General features: G+C 42.2%; 9 non-coding genes across 9 annotated transcripts; all 9 read right to left on the bottom strand.

Moving 5' to 3' along the window:
- Positions 1-12814: 12814 nt before the first annotated feature.
- trnaf-gaa (transfer RNA phenylalanine (anticodon GAA)) lies at positions 12815-12887 on the bottom strand. The gene has a single exon. It is a non-coding gene; the product is annotated as a tRNA-Phe (tRNA).
- Positions 12888-12969: 82 nt separating this feature from the next.
- Positions 12970-13043, bottom strand: trnai-aau (transfer RNA isoleucine (anticodon AAU)). The gene has a single exon. It is a non-coding gene; the product is annotated as a tRNA-Ile (tRNA).
- A 1614-nt stretch (positions 13044-14657) lies between these two features.
- On the bottom strand, positions 14658-14731 carry trnai-aau (transfer RNA isoleucine (anticodon AAU)). The gene has a single exon. It is a non-coding gene; the product is annotated as a tRNA-Ile (tRNA).
- A 1116-nt stretch (positions 14732-15847) lies between these two features.
- On the bottom strand, positions 15848-15921 carry trnai-aau (transfer RNA isoleucine (anticodon AAU)). The gene has a single exon. It is a non-coding gene; the product is annotated as a tRNA-Ile (tRNA).
- Positions 15922-18033: 2112 nt separating this feature from the next.
- On the bottom strand, positions 18034-18107 carry trnai-aau (transfer RNA isoleucine (anticodon AAU)). The gene has a single exon. It is a non-coding gene; the product is annotated as a tRNA-Ile (tRNA).
- Positions 18108-18570: 463 nt separating this feature from the next.
- trnaf-gaa (transfer RNA phenylalanine (anticodon GAA)) lies at positions 18571-18643 on the bottom strand. Its single transcript has one exon. It is a non-coding gene; the product is annotated as a tRNA-Phe (tRNA).
- An 82-nt stretch (positions 18644-18725) lies between these two features.
- Positions 18726-18799, bottom strand: trnai-aau (transfer RNA isoleucine (anticodon AAU)). Its single transcript has one exon. It is a non-coding gene; the product is annotated as a tRNA-Ile (tRNA).
- Positions 18800-21451: 2652 nt separating this feature from the next.
- On the bottom strand, positions 21452-21524 carry trnaf-gaa (transfer RNA phenylalanine (anticodon GAA)). Its single transcript has one exon. It is a non-coding gene; the product is annotated as a tRNA-Phe (tRNA).
- Positions 21525-21606: 82 nt separating this feature from the next.
- trnai-aau (transfer RNA isoleucine (anticodon AAU)) lies at positions 21607-21680 on the bottom strand. The gene has a single exon. It is a non-coding gene; the product is annotated as a tRNA-Ile (tRNA).
- Between the last annotated feature and the right edge of the window lie 179 nt (positions 21681-21859).

Below are 21859 nucleotides of genomic sequence, written 5' to 3' on the forward strand. Positions count from 1 at the left end.
CTTCAGTAAAGACTTAAAGGTTGAGACCGAGTCTGCGTCTCTCACATGGGTAGGCAGAACATTCCATAAAAATTGAGCTCTATAGGAGAAAGCCCTTCCTCCAGCTGTTTGCTTAGAAATTCTAGGGACAATAAGGAGGCCTGCGTCTTGTGACTGTAGCATACGTGTAGGTATGTACGGTAGGACCAAATCGGAAAGATAAGTAGGAGCATGCCCATGTAATGCTTTGTAGGTTAGCAGTAAAACCTTGAAATCAGCCCTTGCCTTAACAGGAAGCCAGTGTAGGGAGGCTAGCACTGGAGTAATATGATCCAATTTTTTGGTTCTAGTCAGGATTCTAGCAGCCGTATTTAGCACTAACTGAAGTTTATTTAGTGCTTTATCCGGGTATCCGGAAAGTAGAGCATTGCAGTAATCTAACCTAGAAGTAACAAAAGCATGGTTCAATTTTTCTGCATCATTTTTGAACAGAAAGTTTCTGATTTTTGCAATGTTACGTAGATGGAAAAAATCTGTCCTTGAAACAGTCTTGATATGTTCGTCAAAATAGAGATCAGGGTCCAGAGTAATGAGACGACTGTACAACCATCAAGATTAATTGTCAGATTCAACAGAAGATCTCTTTGTTTCTTGGGACCTAGAACAAGCATCTCTGTTTTGTCCGAGTTTAAAAGTAGAAAGTTTGCAGCCATCCACTTCCTTATGTCTGAAACACAGGCTTCTAGCGAGGGCAATTTTGGGGCTTCACCATGTTTCATTGAAATGTACAGCTGTGTGTCATCCACATAGCAGTGAAAGTTAACATTACGTTTTCGAATGACATCCGAAAACAATAGTGGTCCTAAAACAGAACCTTGAGGAACACCAACATTTACAGTTGATTTGTCAGAGGACAAACCATTCACAGAGACAAACTGATATCTTTCCGACAGATAAGATCTAAACCAGGCCAGAACTTGTCCGTGTAGACCAATTTGGGTTTCCAATCTCTCCAAAAGAATGTGGTGATCGATGGTTTCAAAAGCAGTACTAAGGTCTAGGAGCACGAGGACAGATGCAGAGCCTCGGTCTGACAACATTAAAAGGTAATTTACCACCTTCACAAGTGCAGTCTCAGTGCTATGATGGGGTCTAAAACCAGACTGAAGCATTTCGTAAACATTGTTTGTCTTCAGGAAGGCAGTGAGTTGCTGCGCAACAGCTTATTCTACAATTTTTGAGAGGATTGGAAGATTCGATATAGGCCGATAGTTTCTTATATTTTCTGGGTCAAGGTTTGGATTTTTCAAGAGAGGCTTTATTATTGCCACTTTTAGTGAGTTTGGTACACATCCGGTGGATAGAGAGCCGTTTATTATGTTCAACATAGGAGGGCCAAGCACAGGAAGCAGCTCTTTCAGTAGTTTAGTTGGAATAGGGTCCAGTACGCAGCTTGAAGGTTTAGAGGCCATGATTATTTTCATCATTGTGTCCAGAGATATAGTACTAAAACACTTGAGTGTCTCTCTTGATCCTAGGTCGTGGCAGAGTTGTGCAGACTCAGGACAACTGAGCTTTGGAGGAATAAGCAGATTTAAAGAGGAGTCCGTAATTTGCTTTCGAATGATCATGATCTTTTTCTCAAAGAAGTTCATCATTTATTACTGCTGAAGTGAAAGCCATCCTCTCTTGGGGAATGCTGCTTTTTAGTTAGCTTTGCGACAGTATCATAAAGAAATTCCGGATTGTTCTTATTTTCCTCAATTAAGTTGGAAAAATAGGATGTTCGAGCAGCGGTGAGGGCTCTTCGATACTGCACGGTACTGTCTTTCCAAGCTAGTCGGATGACTTCCAGTTTGGTGTGGCGCAATTTCCGTTCCAATTTTCTGGAAGCTTGCTTCAGAGCTCCGGTATTTTCTTATGACAAATGTTTTCAGTTTTTAGGGGTGCAACTGCATCTAGGGTATTGCGGTTAACTGATTTTTGTCCTCTGACGTCCTTGGGTAAGCAGAGATCCTTTTTTTGAGATCAACATAGGCTCAACGGTAAAGATTTCCACAGTATGGGAAAACTCTAAAGCATATATTAGACTTAGAGGGAAAATTATAGCACATGCATCCAAAAGAAGAGGGAAGGGGCTGAAGTAGCAAAAAGATTAGACATTTTTTATACTCAAAAGAGGTGTGGAAAACAGTACAAAAGATATGTGGAATTTCACTTCTAAAACAAGGATCATTGTGGCACAATCCTAGGCTACGGATAGGAAAGAAGTCTGTGTACTGGAAACAATGGCCAATGAAAGGAATTCATACTATAGGTGATCTGTACAATGAAGATGTTTTAATGTCATACTCAGATTTGGTGCAAAAATATGATGTGGGAGACAAGGGACATTTCTGGAAATATTTACAATTGACAAAATTGACAAAATCCAGGAAAGAACCCAATAGCGAAGTATTTGGTATTACCTAAACATAAATCAGCCATTTTCTACTCAATATTTAGTCCTCGGCCAGGTAAAGGCTGTAAAAACCTCAGAACAATATGGCAAATTGACTTTAAGTGTGAAATTGAGGATTATACCTGCTTGAAGATCTTGTCCAACTCAGGGAGGAAATATATATGAAGCCAGGGGGAAACTTACTCAATATAAGATACTACATAGGTTTTATTGGACCCCAACAAGACTTTATCGGCTATGAAAAGCCAACTGAAAATTATTCATGATTATTATTTGACCATGCTTGTCACTTATGAACATTTTGAACATCTTGGCATAGTTCTGTTATAATCTCCACCCGGCACAGCCAGAAGAGGACTGGCCACCCCTCATAGCCTGGTTCCTCTCTAGGTTTCTTCCTAGGTTTTGGCCTTTCTAGGGCCTTTCTAGGGCCAAAATCTATTTACACGCAATATGGAAATGTACATTAGTGCTACCTTTCTGGGAGGATGTTTTGAAATATCTGGAGGAACGGTTGGGGTTAACAATTCCAGTTTCACCTAGAATATGTCTCTTGGGCGATAGAACAGAGTTCCCTAATGTAACAAAAGAGGAATTTGCACTGATCACTGTTGGTATCATTACAGCAGCTAGAGTAATCCTTAGAATTTTAAAGAGTGATGCCACTCCTACTCTGAAACAGTGGATATAATCAATATTGGAGGTAGCATCTTATGAAAAAATGCTTGCTAGGATCACTGGTAGAAATGACAATTCTAGAAGCTGGACACATTTTATTTGACTGGGAGGTGATGACTTATGCTTGTGAACCCATTTAGTTCTGTATTGTTTGTTTATCATAAATAAATACAACTTTAGTAACAAAAAAGTTAGGGTTAAGTTTAGGAGTTAGGTTAAAGGGTTAGGTTTAGGGTTAGGAGAAGGGTTAGCTAACATGCTAAGTAGTTGCAAAGTATCTAAAAAGTAGTAAGTAGTTGGTAGTTAGTTAAAATTGTCTCTGATGACCTTTTGGGTTGCTAGATATTCACATTACATACCCACCCGTCCAACAACCCTCCTTTCAATTTTGCATTAAGTAACCTGTCTTATGCACCCATACCAAACGTAACATTTCATACTAATTTAAGTGTACTGGATTTACTTTTACTACGGTATGTTACGTCTAGTCTATGAGAGACTGATTGTTAATCTTTTCTGCATATGAAATTATGTTTGACAATCTATTTTCCAAGCTACTTTGTAGGCTACGTGATCATATATATGATTACATAGGCTATGACTGTCTGGAGAGATTTCAGTCAGCACATTGTTACTGAGAACCGAATATACACAAGCTGGTACTACCCCAGGCACGTGCACAGATAGGGCTCTACCAGTAGTGGTGTGTGGATAATATCACTGAGAAAGCCAATCCAAGCCAGTAAAAATCCATATTACAACCTATGTTGTGATATTTGCATTCATATGCCACCGTGATATACAATAAGGCCATGACAACAAAAAGACAACAGTCACACAGTGGCAGAATAAATCCAACTACACATAGGTTTGTTTCATCACAAAACCAGAGAGCAACGTCTGTCCGGCGATGTCCACAAAGCAAATATTGCATGTAACGAACAGTTATATGACCTGCAGTATTGCCAAACAAGTTAATGTTTTCGACAGTTTACTAAACAACGACTGATTTAGAACCACGGAGTTACCGCAAGCAAGCACAAAGACAACAGGAGTACTACCTCTGCTATTCCAGCACCATTTCAACTTAAACATTTAAACATCATCAAATCAACAAGACTTTATATGCATAGTTTAATACACTGAAAACAAACCTAAAGATACCAAAAACTATTTAGTCCAATCAATGTTGCCAAATATTATGTGGCCATGGTACTGATCTCTGTCTGTGTGTGTTTGTGCGTGCACAAGTAAAACAAAAATGTTGACTGACTATTTTGTAGACTAGTTGAACGCCAATGCCATCCTCCTCTCTTTGCGACATGGGGCTGTGCATTATCATGCTGAAACATGAGGGGATGGCGGCGGATAAATGGCACGACAATGGGCCTCAGGATCTCGTTACGGTATCTCTGTGTATTCAAATTGCCATCGATAAAATGCAATTGTGTTCATTGTCTGTAGCTTATGCCTGCCCATACCATAACCCCACCATCACCAAGGGGCACTCTGTTCACAACGTTGACGTCAGCAAACCGCTCTCCCACATGACGCCATACACCATCGTTTCCCAAACTCGGTCGTCTGGTCCCCAAGGGGCGCACGTTTTGGTTTTTGCCCTAACTCTACACAGCTGATCCAAATTATCAAAGCTTGATGATTAGTTGATTATTTGAATCATCTGTGTAGTGCTAGGGCAAAAACCAAACTGTGCACCACCTGTGGTCCCGAGGACCGAGTTTTCTGCGCAACGTGCATCTGCGTGTGCGGGGGTCGCACATTTTGTACCACTCCTTTCTGGGGGTCAATGATCAAAAAGTTTGAAAACCACTGGGATAAATGGAGTTGGGTTGGATATAGTAATGGTAGGCTACAGTATTTTTTTTACAATCTTCTATTTTGACAGGAATTGTGTGGTCATTGTAAATAAGTGGAGCATTACTAATCCTAGCATCAAAATAAGTCTCATGGTTGCAGGATTTATTTTGCGGGGTGACATTTTTTTTTGTTCAGCACATGCCCCCGAAAAGGTCTGTGCACAGCCCTATATTACTCAATGACTACCTCATTTGCAGTTGAATTAGCCATCCTAAAAAATCGTCCACAGGCAGGCATAAATCTTTATGGTGACTTCAACTGAAACCCATTCAATGTCTGCCTCTATAAAACAACTGTTAACTATCACACCAGGGCAGAATATTGACCTTGAGTGAATGATCACGTGATCACACTTGTGTGATGTTGGTGACAAAACACCTGAAAGCCACGTCCAAAGAGGAGGAAGTGTACACCGGGGCAGGAGTCCTATCACAAAGGCGGCATTAGGCGGCCACACACACATGTTCACACTGCATTTAGCCCAGGTCTAAGATAATTCTTAAGAACAGTTTTCAGGCTTGCCAATCACAGAGTTCCGTTGTCACCTAAATTGAATATACTTAGCCCTGGGCTAAGAACATGCAAAGTGAAACCTTGGTGGTCGAATCAAATGAAACCTTTTAAGCTCTTTAGTTTTTAGATTGCTGTAAAGTACATGATTTTAGTTTGTTTGTTTCATATGGTTTTGAAATGTGATTAAAAAAAATTTGAATTTAGAAAGACAGCTGCACATTCACTACATCCTGGTCATTAGCAGTCAGCCACTGAGTCATGGTTGATGCATACTAGTCCCTCTTTTGACCCAAGTCATGTAAAACTGTGGATCTCATTGGCGCCATCCTAATTTAATAATAGGCTCATCCACTGCCTCGTTTATCAAAAACAGACTTCTACCACAGCTAATAAACATGGGCCGAAAACAAGACACATTTGCTTAATTGTGTTAGAACCAATGATAATTAAATACTGTTTTTCCGTAAGCTAGTAGTTCTACTCATCAAAACAGTAAGGAGAGTCAGAGATGAGTTACTTCACAAGCAGCCTATTTCTCAGATCTAGCGAAACTAATAATATAATTTATTATACAACAGGTACAGTTTAAAATAAGAAATAATTCATATTGTGGTACACAATGCAAGCCTCTTCAGGCCGCCAACTAATCACTGAGCGGGAGATGATATATTAACTGTCCACTGCATGACCCCACTAACCGGTCCATTTGGATAATATCACCCATTGTACACACATCTCAATCACCAAACAACCTTATTTGGCTGTATTAACCTTGTGTAACCTTTTTTAGATGAATGAACATTAAATTACATTACATGTCCCAAGCTTGAGATCTTCCACCCTTACAGTTATTGCCCTCAGGTCATTCAAAAGTCTCTGGGCTCTATTTTCGGCTGGCGTTAGGCAAGCACAATTTTAAAATGCAAGCTTGTTTGCAATTTCGACCTGTTAAAGCCGGAGCTCTTCCCTTTTCAAACCCTAGAGCAGTGGTTCTTAACCTGGGTTCGATCGAACCCCAGGGGTTCGGTGAGTCAGTCTCAGGGGTTCGGCGGAGGTCAAGACACACATCCGACTCATATGATTCGTGATGACACGCCCCGCTTGGCCATCATTGGCTACAGGTGATCACGCTACATCGCTTGGCCTATCTGTGCTGCAGGGAATTTGGTGCGCTCAGTAGTCGACTTGTGACTGTCGTGATGGTACGTCTTGTGATTTCTTTCTTAATATTTTAATCCCTTCATACTTACTATGTCGAGCAAAAAAATTAAGTGGTCGGACGAATATGTACAATATGGATTCACATGTATAACGGAACGTGATGGGAGTCAGCGTCCTAACTGCATGATTTGCAATGCCAAGTTGAGCAATTCTAGTCTAGCACCGGCAAAACTAAGAGAACACTTCCTTAAGCTGCATGGAGATGGAAAATACAAGAACACAACGCTCGCTGAATTCAAGGTGAAGAGAGCCAGATTCGATGAAAAGGCTACTCTGCCTGTTCTCGGCTTTGTACCCATCAACAAACCGATCCTCACAGCATCGTACAAAGTTTCTTACCTGATCGCAAAGCAGGGCAAACCACACACCATTGGTGAAACACTCATAAAACCAGCTGTGTTGAAGATGGCGAATATCATGTTGGGAAAAGAGGCTGAAGTTAAGTTATCCCAAATTCCTCTTTCAAATGACACCATCAGCGACAGAATAGAGGACATGAGCAAAGACATCTTGGCTCAAGTAGTTGCAGTTCTGATTTCAAGCCCGGCAAAATTCAGCCTTCAACTCGACGAGACCACAGACGTTTCCAATCTAAGCCAGCTTGCTGTATTCGTGCGCTATGTGAAAGATGACGTGATAAAGGAAGATTTTTTATTTTGTAAGCCTCTTACAACAACAACTAAGGCAGCCGATGTGAAGAAACTTGTGGATGACTTCTTCAAAGACAACAATCTTTCGTGGGATATGGTTTCTGCAGTTTGTTCGGACGGAGCTCCAGTCATGCTGGGAAGAAAGTCTGGTTTTGGTGCGCTAGTGAAAGCCGATGCACCACACATCATTGTTACGCATTGTATTCTGCACAGGCATGCCTTGGCAACAAAAACCTTGCCTCCAAAACTGGCAGAAGTATTAAAAATTGTAGTGGAATGCGTGAACTATGTGCGAACTAGTGCTCTGAGGCACCGCATCTTCAGTGAGCTGTGTAAAGAAATGGGCTCTGAATTCGAGGTACTTCTGTACCATTCTAACGTTCGGTGGTTATCCCGGGGACAGGTGCTGAATCGTGTTTTTGCCGTGCGTGTGGAATTAGCCCTGTTTTTGCAAGAGCAGCAACATTGTCATGCAGATTGCTTCAAAAATTCTGAGTTCATTCTCATTTTAGCGTACATGGCTGATATCTTCGCAGCTCTCAATCATCTCAATCAAAAGATGCAGGGCGGTGGAGTCAACATCATCGAAGCGGAGGAAAACCTGAAGGCTTTTCAAAAAAAGCTACCGTTATGGAAACGACGAACAGAGAATGATAACTTCGCAAACTTCCCCCTGCTGGACGGCTGTGTAAGTAAGATCGAAGATGTTTCTGGAATCGGAGACATTTCTGTACCCGCGGAACTGAAGCAAGCAATTGCCACGCACTTAGATGAGCTTGCAAAGTCTCTCGACGGATACTTCCCTACAAGAGAGTCATATCCAGCATGGGTGAGACAGCCGTTCACGTTTAGTGTTGAGACAACAGATGTCAATGATGAATACCTCGATGAAATCATTGAAATTCAGCAGAGCCAGGTTCAACAGCAACTCTTCAGAACAACAACGCTTTCAGCATTTTGGTGTCAACAAATGGTAACGTACCCTGTTATTGCTAAGAAAGCTCTGGAGATTTTCATACCGTTTGTTACAACATATCTTTGCGAGCAATCCTTTTCGAGGATGCTGGACATAAAAACGAAGAAAAGGAACAGACTTTGTTGCGAAAATGACATGAGAGTGGCACTTGCCAAGGTGAAGCCGCGCATTTCTGAACTGGTCTCTGAAAGGCAACAGCAGAAGTCACACTGATTTTCAGTAAATATTCATTATTATGTTTTTGTTTTTCTGTGAAAATCATGTTTTGATGATTTTGTTCTTTGAACACACGGTGTTGATGTTGATGCATGGTTCATTTTGTGCACCAGTAAAATATATACCTATGTTTTGAATTTGAAAAAATAATATTTTATTTTTCCAAATAAGAAGGGTTCGGTGAATGCGCATATGAAACTGGTGGGGTTCAGTATCTCCAACAAGGTTAAGAACCACTGTCCTTGAGCTAGGATTGGTAATTTACCAGTTTTTTTTAGCTCGCTTGCGCTGAGGTGAAAGGGGAGGGGTGGCAATATCTGAGGTGTGTCCTTAAAAACGTGCGACAAATTGCCAATTTCAGTGTGCGCTGGTTGGGATATTTAAGATGGATTTTGACAATGGAATCGCAGTTTATCTAGCCGTGACGCACATTGCCCATGCCATATGTGTAACGATTGTCGTCGAGAGAAAGAGAAGAGGACCAAGGTGCAGCGTGGTAAGTGTCCATATTAATAATTTAATCAAAACTGAACACTAAACAAAATAACAACGAGGAAAAAACAAAAACGAAACAGTTCTGCAAGGTGACATACACTAAACAGAAAACAACCTGTTTGCAAGCATTCCCCTTTTTCCTCCAAACATAACGATGGTCATTATGGCCAATGTCGTGTCTTTGGCATCATTAAACTGAAGACTGTTAGTTTATCAAATCAATTCTCTGTAATTATTATTACGTGATTAACTTCTTGACGCTAGGGGCCAGATTTTTTTTTATAACGTTCCCAACGTAAACTGACTATTTCTCAGGCCCAGATCGTAGAATATGCATATAATTTACAGATTAGGTTAGAAAACAGTCCAAAGTTTCCAAAACTGTCAAAATTAATTTTATTGCTTTTCTGACTTTCGTGACCAAGCTAATTTAAGGCTAACTGTTCTAGCATTGACTGATACACTCACAAACGCTTGGATTGCTTTCGCTGTAAAGCATATTTTCAAAATCTGACACGATAGGTGGATTAACAACAACCTAAACTGTGTTTTGGTATATTTCACTTGTGATTCCATGATTATAAATATTTTTGGGATTATTTTTGAATTTGGCGCTCTGCAATTCAGTGGTTGTTTAGGAAAATGATCCCGGTAACGGGATCCGTAGCGCCAAGAAGTTATTAACTAGTCAGGCAAATGTAATTAACGAGGAAGTCGGGGCACCAAAGAAAATATTAAGATTACAAAGTTATAATTTTCCTAATATAACTTTCAGATATTTTACTATCTGATCAATTAGTCTTCTAATTAGTTAATTATTCTTTACCTCACGTTAATCTCATTCCAAATGTCGTACATTGTTGGTTATCTGCACAAACCTAGTCTTCACTATTAATCATCCATACATCAATTGTCTCAATAATTTATTTATTAACTAACTAAATAATCACAGAAAAGCACACACAAACAAACAGAGTAGATATGGTTACAAGGGGATGTGCCCTAGTGGGCTAAACCGGCATGGCGGCTTGGTAGACAAAAGGGAAGTGGGTGTAGACTGAGAAAGGCGGGAATTACGCAAACAAATCACTACACACTTGATAATTCTAACAATAGAAATGCTAGTCCTTTGCACATGAACGCTCATTATTTGGGAATAATTGCAATCAATCAATATATCAATCAATATGTGTCGTCGTGATCTCTGATGGAAAGTTTGTTTCTGTTGGAGAGTTTGTCCGCCCTCTCTCTCTCTGCCGTGGTTATAATGGATAGTTCAGAGTAACATTCAGCAATGTTGTTATGGAATAGCTGTTTCGGCGGTTGTCTGCCTTCGTATTCACGGGTACATAATTTCTAGCTGCAGACTAGTAATTAGTATCGAAGAGTAGCTCTTATTCTGTCCGATCGATAGTCTCAGAGTTTAACCACATGGTATGGTTAAAAGATTCAGCAATCTACTCAAACCTTATCCCTCTCGTAATTGAGGTAAGCTTGGTAGGAAGAGGATTTTTGTAGGTGGGGGTTATATTCGTAACAGCAGAAAGGGGCGGTTCCATGACGCCAGGTCAATGTCTGTGCTCATGGGGCAGGCCCATGACCTAGTTAACTCCAAAGGGAATTTGAGTTTCCTTCATTAAACAGTTTATAATCACATCACATAATTTCACAAATAGTTTCATATTTACTCTTTCATTTTATACAACAATTAGATGCAAGCCCCACAACCGAGACTCTTGTATAAACAGAGTTATGGTAATGTGGCTGTACTGTCTTTCCTGAGGTCACCTTCAGGCGTTTGGAAATTGCTCCCAAGGATGAACCAGATTTGTGGAGATCTACAATTTATTAGTCTTGGCTTCAAAATTAGTCTTGGCTGATTTCTTTTGATTTTCCCATGATGTCAGGCAAAGAGGCACTGAGTTTGAAGGTAGGCCTTGAAATACATCCACAGGTACACCTCTAATTGACTCAAATTATGTCAATTAGCCTATCAGAAGCTTCTAAAACCATGACATAATTTTCTGGAATTTTCCAAGCTGTTTAAAGGCACAGTCAACTTAGTGTATGTTGACTTCGGACCCACTGAAATTGTGATTAAATGAAATAATCTGTCTGTAAACAATTGTTGGAAATTACTTGTGTCATGCACAAAGTAGATGTCCTAACCGACTTGCCAAAACTGTAGTGTGTTAACAAGACATTTGGGGAGTGGTTGAAAAAATAGTTTTAATGACTCCAACCTAACTGTATGTACATTTCCGACTTCAACTGTAGATGTACCATTGTTTTAGTTTTGTTCATGTGTGTTTGATACTGTAGATTCTGCAAGCATGTGGTAGCATATGATAAGCAATATGTGTGTGTTGGAAGGAACTTTTAAAGCAGCTTTGTCATTGCCAGAGAGGAGGAGCGACATTTAGGACGTGATGACGCAATGTGTGATATATAAACTAATGTACGTGTGATTATGTTCAGCGCTCTCGAGAATAAACGTCACTGACTATTTTTGACTGGCCTCCGTCTGTTTCACTTCCCCCAGAACCTGACAAACTCTGGGTACAGACTGAGTATTTTAATTTGAATTAGTTAATGAATACATAGTTACTAAATTCATCTAACAGTTTCTCACTCATTTCTCCTTCTACCAGGACAAAGTAAGTTACAGGACCGAGGACCTTATGTTAACACAATTTTAGATGTTGCTAGTCATTTGTTAGAAGGATATGCTGAGCACCCCAAATTCAAATTATGATTAACTTGAAATTCAACACTGAAAGAGAAGGGGGCAGGGGTTAACATTATGCAATTTTGCCAGACTTTCACATCCCGTTAGCGTGCGATTTAATTACAAGAACGGGGTCAAGAGAATAACATGTTTCAACAAACCTGCGACCTTGGAGTTATTAGCACAACGCTCTAGGCATCTGAGCTAACCGGATGCTTGGTACAAGTCTTACAATCCCCCGAGCCTCTGTAAGTGCTGGCGCTTACACTACCAAGTACACCAAGAGCGTAGCTTGACAAGGCCGGACACCCTCTTGGTTGCTCCAAGTGAAAATTTCAACCAGCTGGGGAATTGTTTCAAATGTTAGAGCGCTTGCTTAGCATGCGAAAGGTAGCGGGATTGATGCATGCATTCTACAAAGCAGATTGTTTTTGAGGATCCAAGAAAGCTGCAGTTCACACTGCATGCAGCTTAGTCTTACGACAACCTAATGTAATGTAACAATGACAAGTTACTTTCATGTAACACTAATGTCACAATGTCTTACAGAAAAAAATGAAATTTCTTACTTTCCGAGGAAAAAGCACACACGATTGAGGCCTACACATGCAAGTGACACACAATTTTGACCCTCAAAATATACCTCATGGCCAATACAGGGATCAAACCCACGAACTTGGCGTTATTAGCACCACGCTCTAACCAACTGAGCTTCCCGGCCGCTTGCTACAGATAAACATTTTCGGATGCACAGAGGCTCGGCCAGTGCACAATTTTTTTTGGTGGATATAGGAACGTTCCAGTTCACACTTCATGCAGCTTTGTCTAACAACAACCTACTGTCATGTAACAATGACAAGCAACTTTCATGTAACACTGATGTCACAATGTCGGATGAAAAAGAATGACATGACTAACTTTCAGAGGAGCAGTAGGCACACACAATTGATGCCCACAAACAAAGCTGTGGGAAGTTTCATTGAAGCTAAAGCAGAGGATAAAGATAGAACAACAACTTATGACAAAACCCAGGATCGAACCAGGGACCTTTAAATCTTCAGTCTAACGCTCTCCCAACTGAGCTATTTCGGCAAGTCACTAATATTAATTATGTGGCACACTTCACCATACACATGCAAGTGACTCACGATTTTGACCCTCAAAATGTACCTCATGGCCAGTACGGGGATCGAACCCACGACCTTGGCGTTATTAGCACCACGCTCTAACCAACTGAGCTAACCGGCCGCTTGTTACGGAGCGAAATTTTTAGGATGCACAGAGCCTCGGCCAGTACTGGCGCAAAAACTAACAAGTCCACCAACAGCATAGCCTGACAATACTAGACCCTTTTGGTTGCTCCTTTTGCCAAATCAGCAAGGATGGGGAATTAGCTCAAATGGTAGAGTGCTTGCTTAGCATGCGAGAGGTAGTGGGATCGATGCCCACATTCTCCAAAATAACAATTTTTTTTGTGGATCCAAGAACGTTCCAGTTCACACTTCATGCAGCTTTGTCTAACAACAACCTACTGTCATGTAACAATGACAAGCAACTTTCATGTAACACTGATGTCACAATGTCGGATGTAAAAGAATGACATGACTAACTTTCAGAGGAGCAGTAGGCACACACAATTGATGCCCACAAACAAAGCTGTGGGAAGTTTCCTTGAAGCCAAAGCAGAGGATAAAGATACAACTGGCGTTATTAGCACCACGCTCTAACCAACTGAGCTAACCGGCCGCTTGCTACGGAGCGACATTTTTAGGATGCACAGAGCCTCGGCCAGTGCTGGCGCAAAAACTAACAAGTCCACCAACAGCATAGCCTGACAAGACTAGACCCTCTTGGTTGCTCCTTGTGGCAAATCAACAAGGATGGGGAATTAGCTCAAATAGTAGAGTGCTTGCTTAGCATGCGAGAGGTAGTGGGATCGATGCCCACATTCTCCAAAAAACACTTTTCTTTTGTGGATCCAAGAACGTTCCAGTTCACACTTCATGCAGCTTTGTCTAACAACAACCTACTGTCATGTAACAATGACAAGCAACTTTCATGTAACACTGATGTCACAATGTCGGATGTAAAAGAATGACATGACAAACTTTCAGAGGAGCAGTAGGCACACACAATTGATGCCCACAAACAAAGCTGTGGGAAGTTTCCTTGAAGCCAAAGCAGAGGATAAAGATACAACTGCCGTTATTAGCACCACGCTCTAACCAACTGAGCTAACCGGCCGCTTGCTACGGAGCGACATTTTTAGGATGCACAGAGCCTCGGCCAGTGCTGGCGCAAAAACTAACAAGTCCACCAACAGCATAGCCTGACAAGACTAGACCCTCTTGGTTGCTCCTTGTGGCAAATCAACAAGGATGGGGAATTAGCTCAAATGGTAGAGTGCTTGCTTAGCATGCGAGAGGTAGTGGGATCGATGCCCACATTCTCCAAAATAAATGATTTTTTTGTGGATCCAAGAACGTTCCAGTTCACACTTCATGCAGCTTTGTCTAACAACAACCTACTGTCATGTAACAATGACAAGCAACTTTCATGTAACACTGATGTCACAATGTCGGATGTAAAAGAATGACATGACTAACATTCAGAGGAGCAGTAGGCACACACAATTGATGCCCACAAACAAAGCTGTGGGAAGTTTCCTTGAAGCTAAAGCAGAGGATAAAGATAGAACAACAAATTATAACAAAACCCAGGATCGAACCAGGGACCTTTAAATCTTCAGTCTAACGATCTCCCAACTGAGCTATTTCGGCAAGTCACTAATATTAATTATGTGGCACACTTCACCATACACATGCAAGTGACTCACGATTTTGACCCCCAAAATGTACCTCATGGCCAGTACGGGGATCGAACCCACGACCTTGGCGTTATTAGCACCACGCTCTAACCAACTGAGCTAACCGGCCGTTTGTTATGGAGCGACATTTTTAGGATGCACAGAGACTCGGCCAGTACTGGCGCAAAAACTAACAAGTCCACCAACAGCATAGCCTGACAATACTAGACCCTTTTGGTTGCTCCTTTAACCAAATCAGCAAGAATGGGGAATTAGCTCAAATGGTAGAGTGCTTGCTTAGCATGCGAGAGGTAGTGGGATCGATGCCCACATTCGCCAAAATAACAATTTTTTTTGTGGATCCAAGAACGTTCCAGTTCACACTTCATGCAGCTTTGTCTAACAACAACCTACTGTCATGTAACAATGACAAGCAACTTTCATGTAACACTGATGTCACAATGTCGGATGTAAAAGAATGACATGACTAACTTTCAGAGGAGCAGTAGGCACACACAATTGATGCCCACAAACAAAGCTGTGGGAAGTTTCCTTGAAGCCAAAGCAGAGGATAAAGATACAACTGCCGTTATTAGCACCACGCTCTAACCAACTGAGCTAACCGGCCGCTTGCTACGGAGCGACATTTTTAGGATGCACAGAGCCTCGGCCAGTGCTGGCGCAAAAACTAACAAGTCCACCAACAGCATAGCCTGACAAGACTAGACCCTCTTGGTTGCTCCTTGTGGCAAATCAACAAGGATGGGGAATTAGCTCAAATGGTAGAGTGCTTGCTTAGCATGCGAGAGGTAGTGGGATCGATGCCCACATTCTCCAAAATAAATGATTTTTTTGTGGATCCAAGAACGTTCCAGTTCACACTTCATGCAGCTTTGTCTAACAACAACCTACTGTCATGTAACAATGACAAGCAACTTTCATGTAACACTGATGTCACAATGTCGGATGTAAAAGAATGACATGACTAACATTCAGAGGAGCAGTAGGCACACACAATTGATGCCCACAAACAAAGCTGTGGGAAGTTTCCTTGAAGCCAAAGCAGAGGATAAAGATAGAACAACAAATTATAACAAAACCCAGGATCGAACCAGGGACCTTTAAATCTTCAGTCTAACGATCTCCCAACTGAGCTATTTCGGCAAGTCACTAATATTAATTATGTGGCACACTTCACCATACACATGCAAGTGACTCACGATTTTGACCCTCAAAATGTACCTCATGGCCAGTACGGGGATCGAACCCACGACCTTGGCGTTATTAGCACCACGCTCTAACCAACTGAGCTAACCGGCCGCTTGCTACGGAGAGAAATTTTTAGGATACACAGAGCCTCGGCCAGTGCTAGCGCAAAAACTAACAAGTCCACCAACAGCATAGCCTGACAAGACTAGACCCTCTTGGTTGCTCCTTGTGGCAATTCAAAAAGGATGGGGAATTAGCTCAAATGTTAGAGTGCTTGCTTAGCATGCGAGAGGTAGTGGGATCGATGCCCACATTCTCCAAAAAACACTTTTCTTTTGTGGATCCAAGAACGTTCCAGTTCACACTTCATGCAGCTTTGTCTAACAACAACCTACTGTCATGTAACAATGACAAGCAACTTTCATGTAACACTGATGTCACAATGTCGGATGAAAAAGAATGACATGACTAACTTTCAGAGGAGCAGTAGGCACACACAATTGATGCCCACAAACAAAGCTGTGGGAAGTTTCCTTGAAGCCAAAGCAGAGGATAAAGATACAACTGGCGTTATTAGCACCACGCTCTAACCAACTGAGCTAACCGGCCGTTTGCTACGGAGCGACATTTTTAGGATGCACAGAGCCTCGGCCAGTGCTGGCGCAAAAACTAACAAGTCCACCAACAGCATAGCCTGACAAGACTAGACCCTCTTGGTTGCTCCTTGTGGCAAATCAACAAGCATGGCTAATTAGCTCAAATGGTAGAGTGCTTGCTTAGCATGAGAGAGGTAGTGGGATCGATGCCCACATTCTCCAAAAAACAATTTTCTTTTGTGGATCCAAGAACGTTCCAGTTCACACTTCATGCAGCTTTGTCTAACAACAACCTACTGTCATGTAACAATGACAAGCAACTTTCATGTAACACTGATGTCACAATGTCGGATGTAAAAGAATGACATGACTAACTTTCAGAGGAGCAGTAGGCACACACAATTGATGCCCAAAAACAAAGCTGTGGGAAGTTTCCTTGAAGCCAAAGCAGAGGATAAAGATACAACTGGCGTTATTAGCACCACACTCTAACCAACTGAGCTAACCGGCCGCTTGCTACGGAGCGACATTTTTAGGATGCACAGAGCCTCGGCCAGTGCTGGCGCAAAAACTAACAAGTCCACCAACAGCATAGCCTGACAAGACTAGACCCTCTTGGTTGCTCCTTGTGGGAAATCAAAAAGGATGGGGTATTAGCTCAAATGGTAGAGTGCTTGCTTAGCATGCGAGAGGTAGTGGGATCGATGCCCACATTCTCCAAAAAACACTTTTCTTTTGTGGATCCAAGAACGTTCCAGTTCACACTTCATGCAGCTTTGTCTAACAACAACCTACTGTCATGTAACAATGACAAGCAACTTTCATGTAACACTGATGTCACAATGTCGGATGTAAAAGAATGACATGACAAACTTTCAGAGGAGCAGTAGGCACACACAATTGATGCCCACAAACAAAGCTGTGGGAACTTTCCTTGAAGCCAAAGCAGAGGATAAAGATACAACTGCCGTTATTAGCACCACGCTCTAACCAACTGAGCTAACCGGCCGCTTGCTACGGAGCGACATTTTTAGGATGCACAGAGCCTCGGCCAGTGCTGGCGCAAAAACTAACAAGTCCACCAACAGCATAGCCTGACAAGACTAGACCCTCTTGGTTGCTCCTTGTGGCAAATCAACAAGGATGGGGAATTAGCTCAAATGGTAGAGTGCTTGCTTAGCATGCGAGAGGTAGTGGGATCGATGCCCACATTCTCCAAAATAAATGATTTTTTTGTGGATCCAAGAACGTTCCAGTTCACACTTCATGCAGCTTTGTCTAACAACAACCTACTGTCATGTAACAATGACAAGCAACTTTCATGTAACACTGATGTCACAATGTCGGATGTAAAAGAATGACATGACTAACATTCAGAGGAGCAGTAGGCACACACAATTGATGCCCACAAACAAAGCTGTGGGAAGTTTCCTTGAAGCCAAAGCAGAGGATAAAGATAGAACAACAAATTATAACAAAACCCAGGATCGAACCAGGGCCCTTTAAATCTTCAGTCTAACGATCTCCCAACTGAGCTATTTCGGCAAGTCACTAATATTAATTATGTGGCACACTTCACCATACACATGCAAGTGACTCACGATTTTGACCGTCAAAATGTACCTCATGGCCAGTACGGGGATCGAACCCACGACCTTGGCGTTATTAGCACCACGCTCTAACCAACTGAGCTAACCGGCCGCCTGTTATGGAGCGACATTTTTAGGATGCACAGAGACTCGGCCAGTACTGGCGCAAAAACTAACAAGTCCACCAACAGCATAGCCTGACAATACTAGACCCTTTTGGTTGCTCCTTTAACCAAATCAGAAAGAATGGGGAATTAGCTCAAATGGTAGAGTGCTTGCGTAGCATGCGAGAGGTAGTGGGATCGATGCCCACATTCGCCAAAATAACAATTTTTTTTGTGGATCCAAGAACGTTCCAGTTCACACTTCATGCAGCTTTGTCTAACAACAACCTACTGTCATGTAACAATGACAAGCAACTTTCATGTAACACTGATGTCACAATGTCGGATGTAAAAGAATGACATGACTAACTTTCAGAGGAGCAGTAGGCACACACAATTGATGCCCACAAACAAAGCTGTGGGAAGTTTCCTTGAAGCCAAAGCAGAGGATAAATATAGAACAACAACCTATGCCGAAACCCGGGATCGAACCAGGGACCTTTAGATCTTCAGTCTAACCCTCTCCCAACTGAGCTATTTCGGCAAGTCACTAATATTAATTATGTGGCACACTTGACCATACACATGCAAGTGACTCACGATTTTGACCCTCAAAATGTACCTCATGGCCAGTACGGGGATCGAACCCACGACCTTGGCGTTATTAGCACCACGCTCTAACCAACTGAGCTAACCGGCCACTTGCTACGGAGAGAAATTTTTAGGATACACAGAGCCTCGGCCAGTGCTAGCGCAAAAACTAACAAGTCCACCAACAGCATAGCCTGACAAGACTAGACCCTCTTGGTTGCTCCTTGTGGCAATTCAAAAAGGATGGGGTATTAGCTCAAATGGTAGAGTGCTTGCTTAGCATGCGAGAGGTAGTGGGATCGATGCCCACATTCTCCAAAAAACACTTTTCTTTTGTGGATCCAAGAACGTTCCAGTTCACACTTCATGCAGCTTTGTCTAACAACAACCTACTGTCATGTAACAATGACAAGCAACTTTCATGTAACACTGATGTCACAATGTCGGATGTAAAATGAATGACATGACTAACTTTCAGAGGAGCAGTAGGCACACACAATTGATGCCCACAAACAAAGCTGTGGGAAGTTTCCTTGAAGCCAAAGCAGAGGATAAATATACAACTGGTGTTATTAGCACCACGCTCTAACCAACTGAGCTAACCGGCCGCTTGTTACGGAGAGAAATTTTTAGGATGCACAGAGCCTCGGCCAGTGCTGGCGCAAAAACTAACAAGTCCACCAACAGCATAGCCTGACAAGACTAGACCCTCTTGGTTGCTCCTTGTGGCATTTCAAAAAGGATGGGGAATTAGCTCAAATGGTAGAGTGCTTGCTTAGCATGAGAGAGGTAGTGGGATCGATGCCCACATTCTCCAAAAAACACTTTTCTTTTGTGGATCCAAGAACGTTCCAGTTCACACTTCATGCAGCTTTGTCTAACAACAACCTACTGTCATGTAACAATGACAAGCAACTTTCATGTAACACTGATATCACAATGTCGGATGTAAAATGAATGACATGACTAACTTTCAGAGGAGCAGTAGGCACACACAATTGATGCCCACAAACAAAGCTGTGGGAAGTTTCCTTGAAGCCAAAGCAGAGGATAAATATACAACTGGTGTTATTAGCACCACGCTCTAACCAACTGAGCTAACCGGCCGCTTGTTACGGAGAGAAATTTTTAGGATGCACAGAGCCTCGGCCAGTGCTGGCGCAAAAACTAACAAGTCCACCAACAGCATAGCCTGACAAGACTAGACCCTCTTGGTTGCTCCTTGTGGCATTTCAAAAAAGATGGGGAATTAGCTCAAATGGTAGAGTGCTTGCTTAGCATGCGAGAGGTAGTGGGATCGATGCCCACATTCTCCAAAAAACACTTTTCTTTTGTGGATCCAAGAACGTTCCAGTTCACACTTCATGCAGCTTTGTCTAACAACAACCTACTGTCATGTAACAATGACAAGCAACTTTCATGTAACACTGATGTCACAATGTCGGATGTAAAATGAATGACATGACTAACTTTCAGAGGAGCAGTAGGCACACACAATTGATGCCCACAAACAAAGATGTGGGAAGTTTCCTTGAAGCCAAAGCAGAGGATAAATATACAACTGGTGTTATTAGCACCACGCTCTAACCAACTGAGCTAACCGGCCGCTTGTTACGGAGAGAAATTTTTAGGATGCACAGAGCCTCGGCCAGTGCTGGCGCAAAAACTAACAAGTCCACCAACAGCATAGCCTGACAAGACTAGACCCTCTTGGTTGCTCCTTGTGGCAATTCAAAAAGGATGGGGAATTAGCTCAAATGGTAGAGTGCTTGCTTAGCATGCGAGAGGTAGTGGGATCGATGCCCACATTCTCCAAAAAACACTTTTCTTTTGTGGATCCAAGAACGTTCCAGTTCACACTTCATGCAGCTTTGTCTAACAACAACCTACTGTCATGTAACAATGACAAGCAACTTTCATGTAACACTGATGTCACAATGTCGGATGTAAAAGAATGACATGACTAACATTCAGAGGAGCAGTAGGCACACACAATTGATGCCCACAAACAAAGCTGTGGGAAGTTTCCTTGAAGCCAAAGCAGAGGATAAAGATAGAACAACAAATTATAACAAAACCCAGGATCGAACCAGGGCCCTTTAAATCTTCAGTCTAACGATCTCCCAACTGAGCTATTTCGGCAAGTCACTAATGTTAATTATGTGGCACACTTCACCATACACATGCAAGTGACTCACGATTTTGACCGTCAAAATGTACCTCATGGCCAGTACGGGGATCGAACCCACGACCTTCGCGTTATTAGCACCACGCTCTAACCAACTGAGCTAACCGGCCGCTTGTTATGGAGCACCATTTTTAGGATGCACAGAGACTCGGCCAGTACTGGCGCAAAAACTAACAAGTCCACCAACAGCATAGCCTGACAATACTAGACCCTTTTGGTTGCTCCTTTAACCAAATCAGAAAGAATGGGGAATTAGCTCAAATGGTAGAGTGCTTGCGTAGCATGCGAGAGGTAGTGGGATCGATGCCCACATTCGCCAAAATAACAATTTTTTTTGTGGATCCAAGAACGTTCCAGTTCACACTTCATGCAGCTTTGTCTAACAACAACCTACTGTCATGTAACAATGACAAGCAACTTTCATGTAACACTGATGTCACAATGTCGGATGTAAAAGAATGACATGACTAACTTTCAGAGGAGCAGTAGGCACACACAATTGATGCCCACAAACAAAGCTGTGGGAAGTTTCCTTGAAGCCAAAGCAGAGGATAAATATAGAACAACAACCTATGCCGAAACCCGGGATCGAACCAGGGACCTTTAGATCTTCAGTCTAACCATCTCCCAACTGAGCTATTTCGGCAAGTCACTAATATTAATTATGTGGCACACTTGACCATACACATGCAAGTGACTCACGATTTTGACCCTCAAAATGTACCTCATGGCCAGTACGGGGATCGAACCCACGACCTTGGCGTTATTAGCACCACGCTCTAACCAACTGAGCTAACCGGCCACTTGCTACGGAGAGAAATTTTTAGGATACACAGAGCCTCGGCCAGTGCTAGCGCAAAAACTAACAAGTCCACCAACAGCATAGCCTGACAAGACTAGACCCTCTTGGTTGCTCCTTGTGGCAATTCAAAAAGGATGGGGAATTAGCTCAAATGGTAGAGTGCTTGCTTAGCATGCTAG

The sequence above is a fragment of the Salvelinus alpinus genome, chromosome 26, assembly GCF_045679555.1.
Source record: "Salvelinus alpinus chromosome 26, SLU_Salpinus.1, whole genome shotgun sequence".
Classification (NCBI taxonomy): domain Eukaryota; kingdom Metazoa; phylum Chordata; class Actinopteri; order Salmoniformes; family Salmonidae; genus Salvelinus; species Salvelinus alpinus.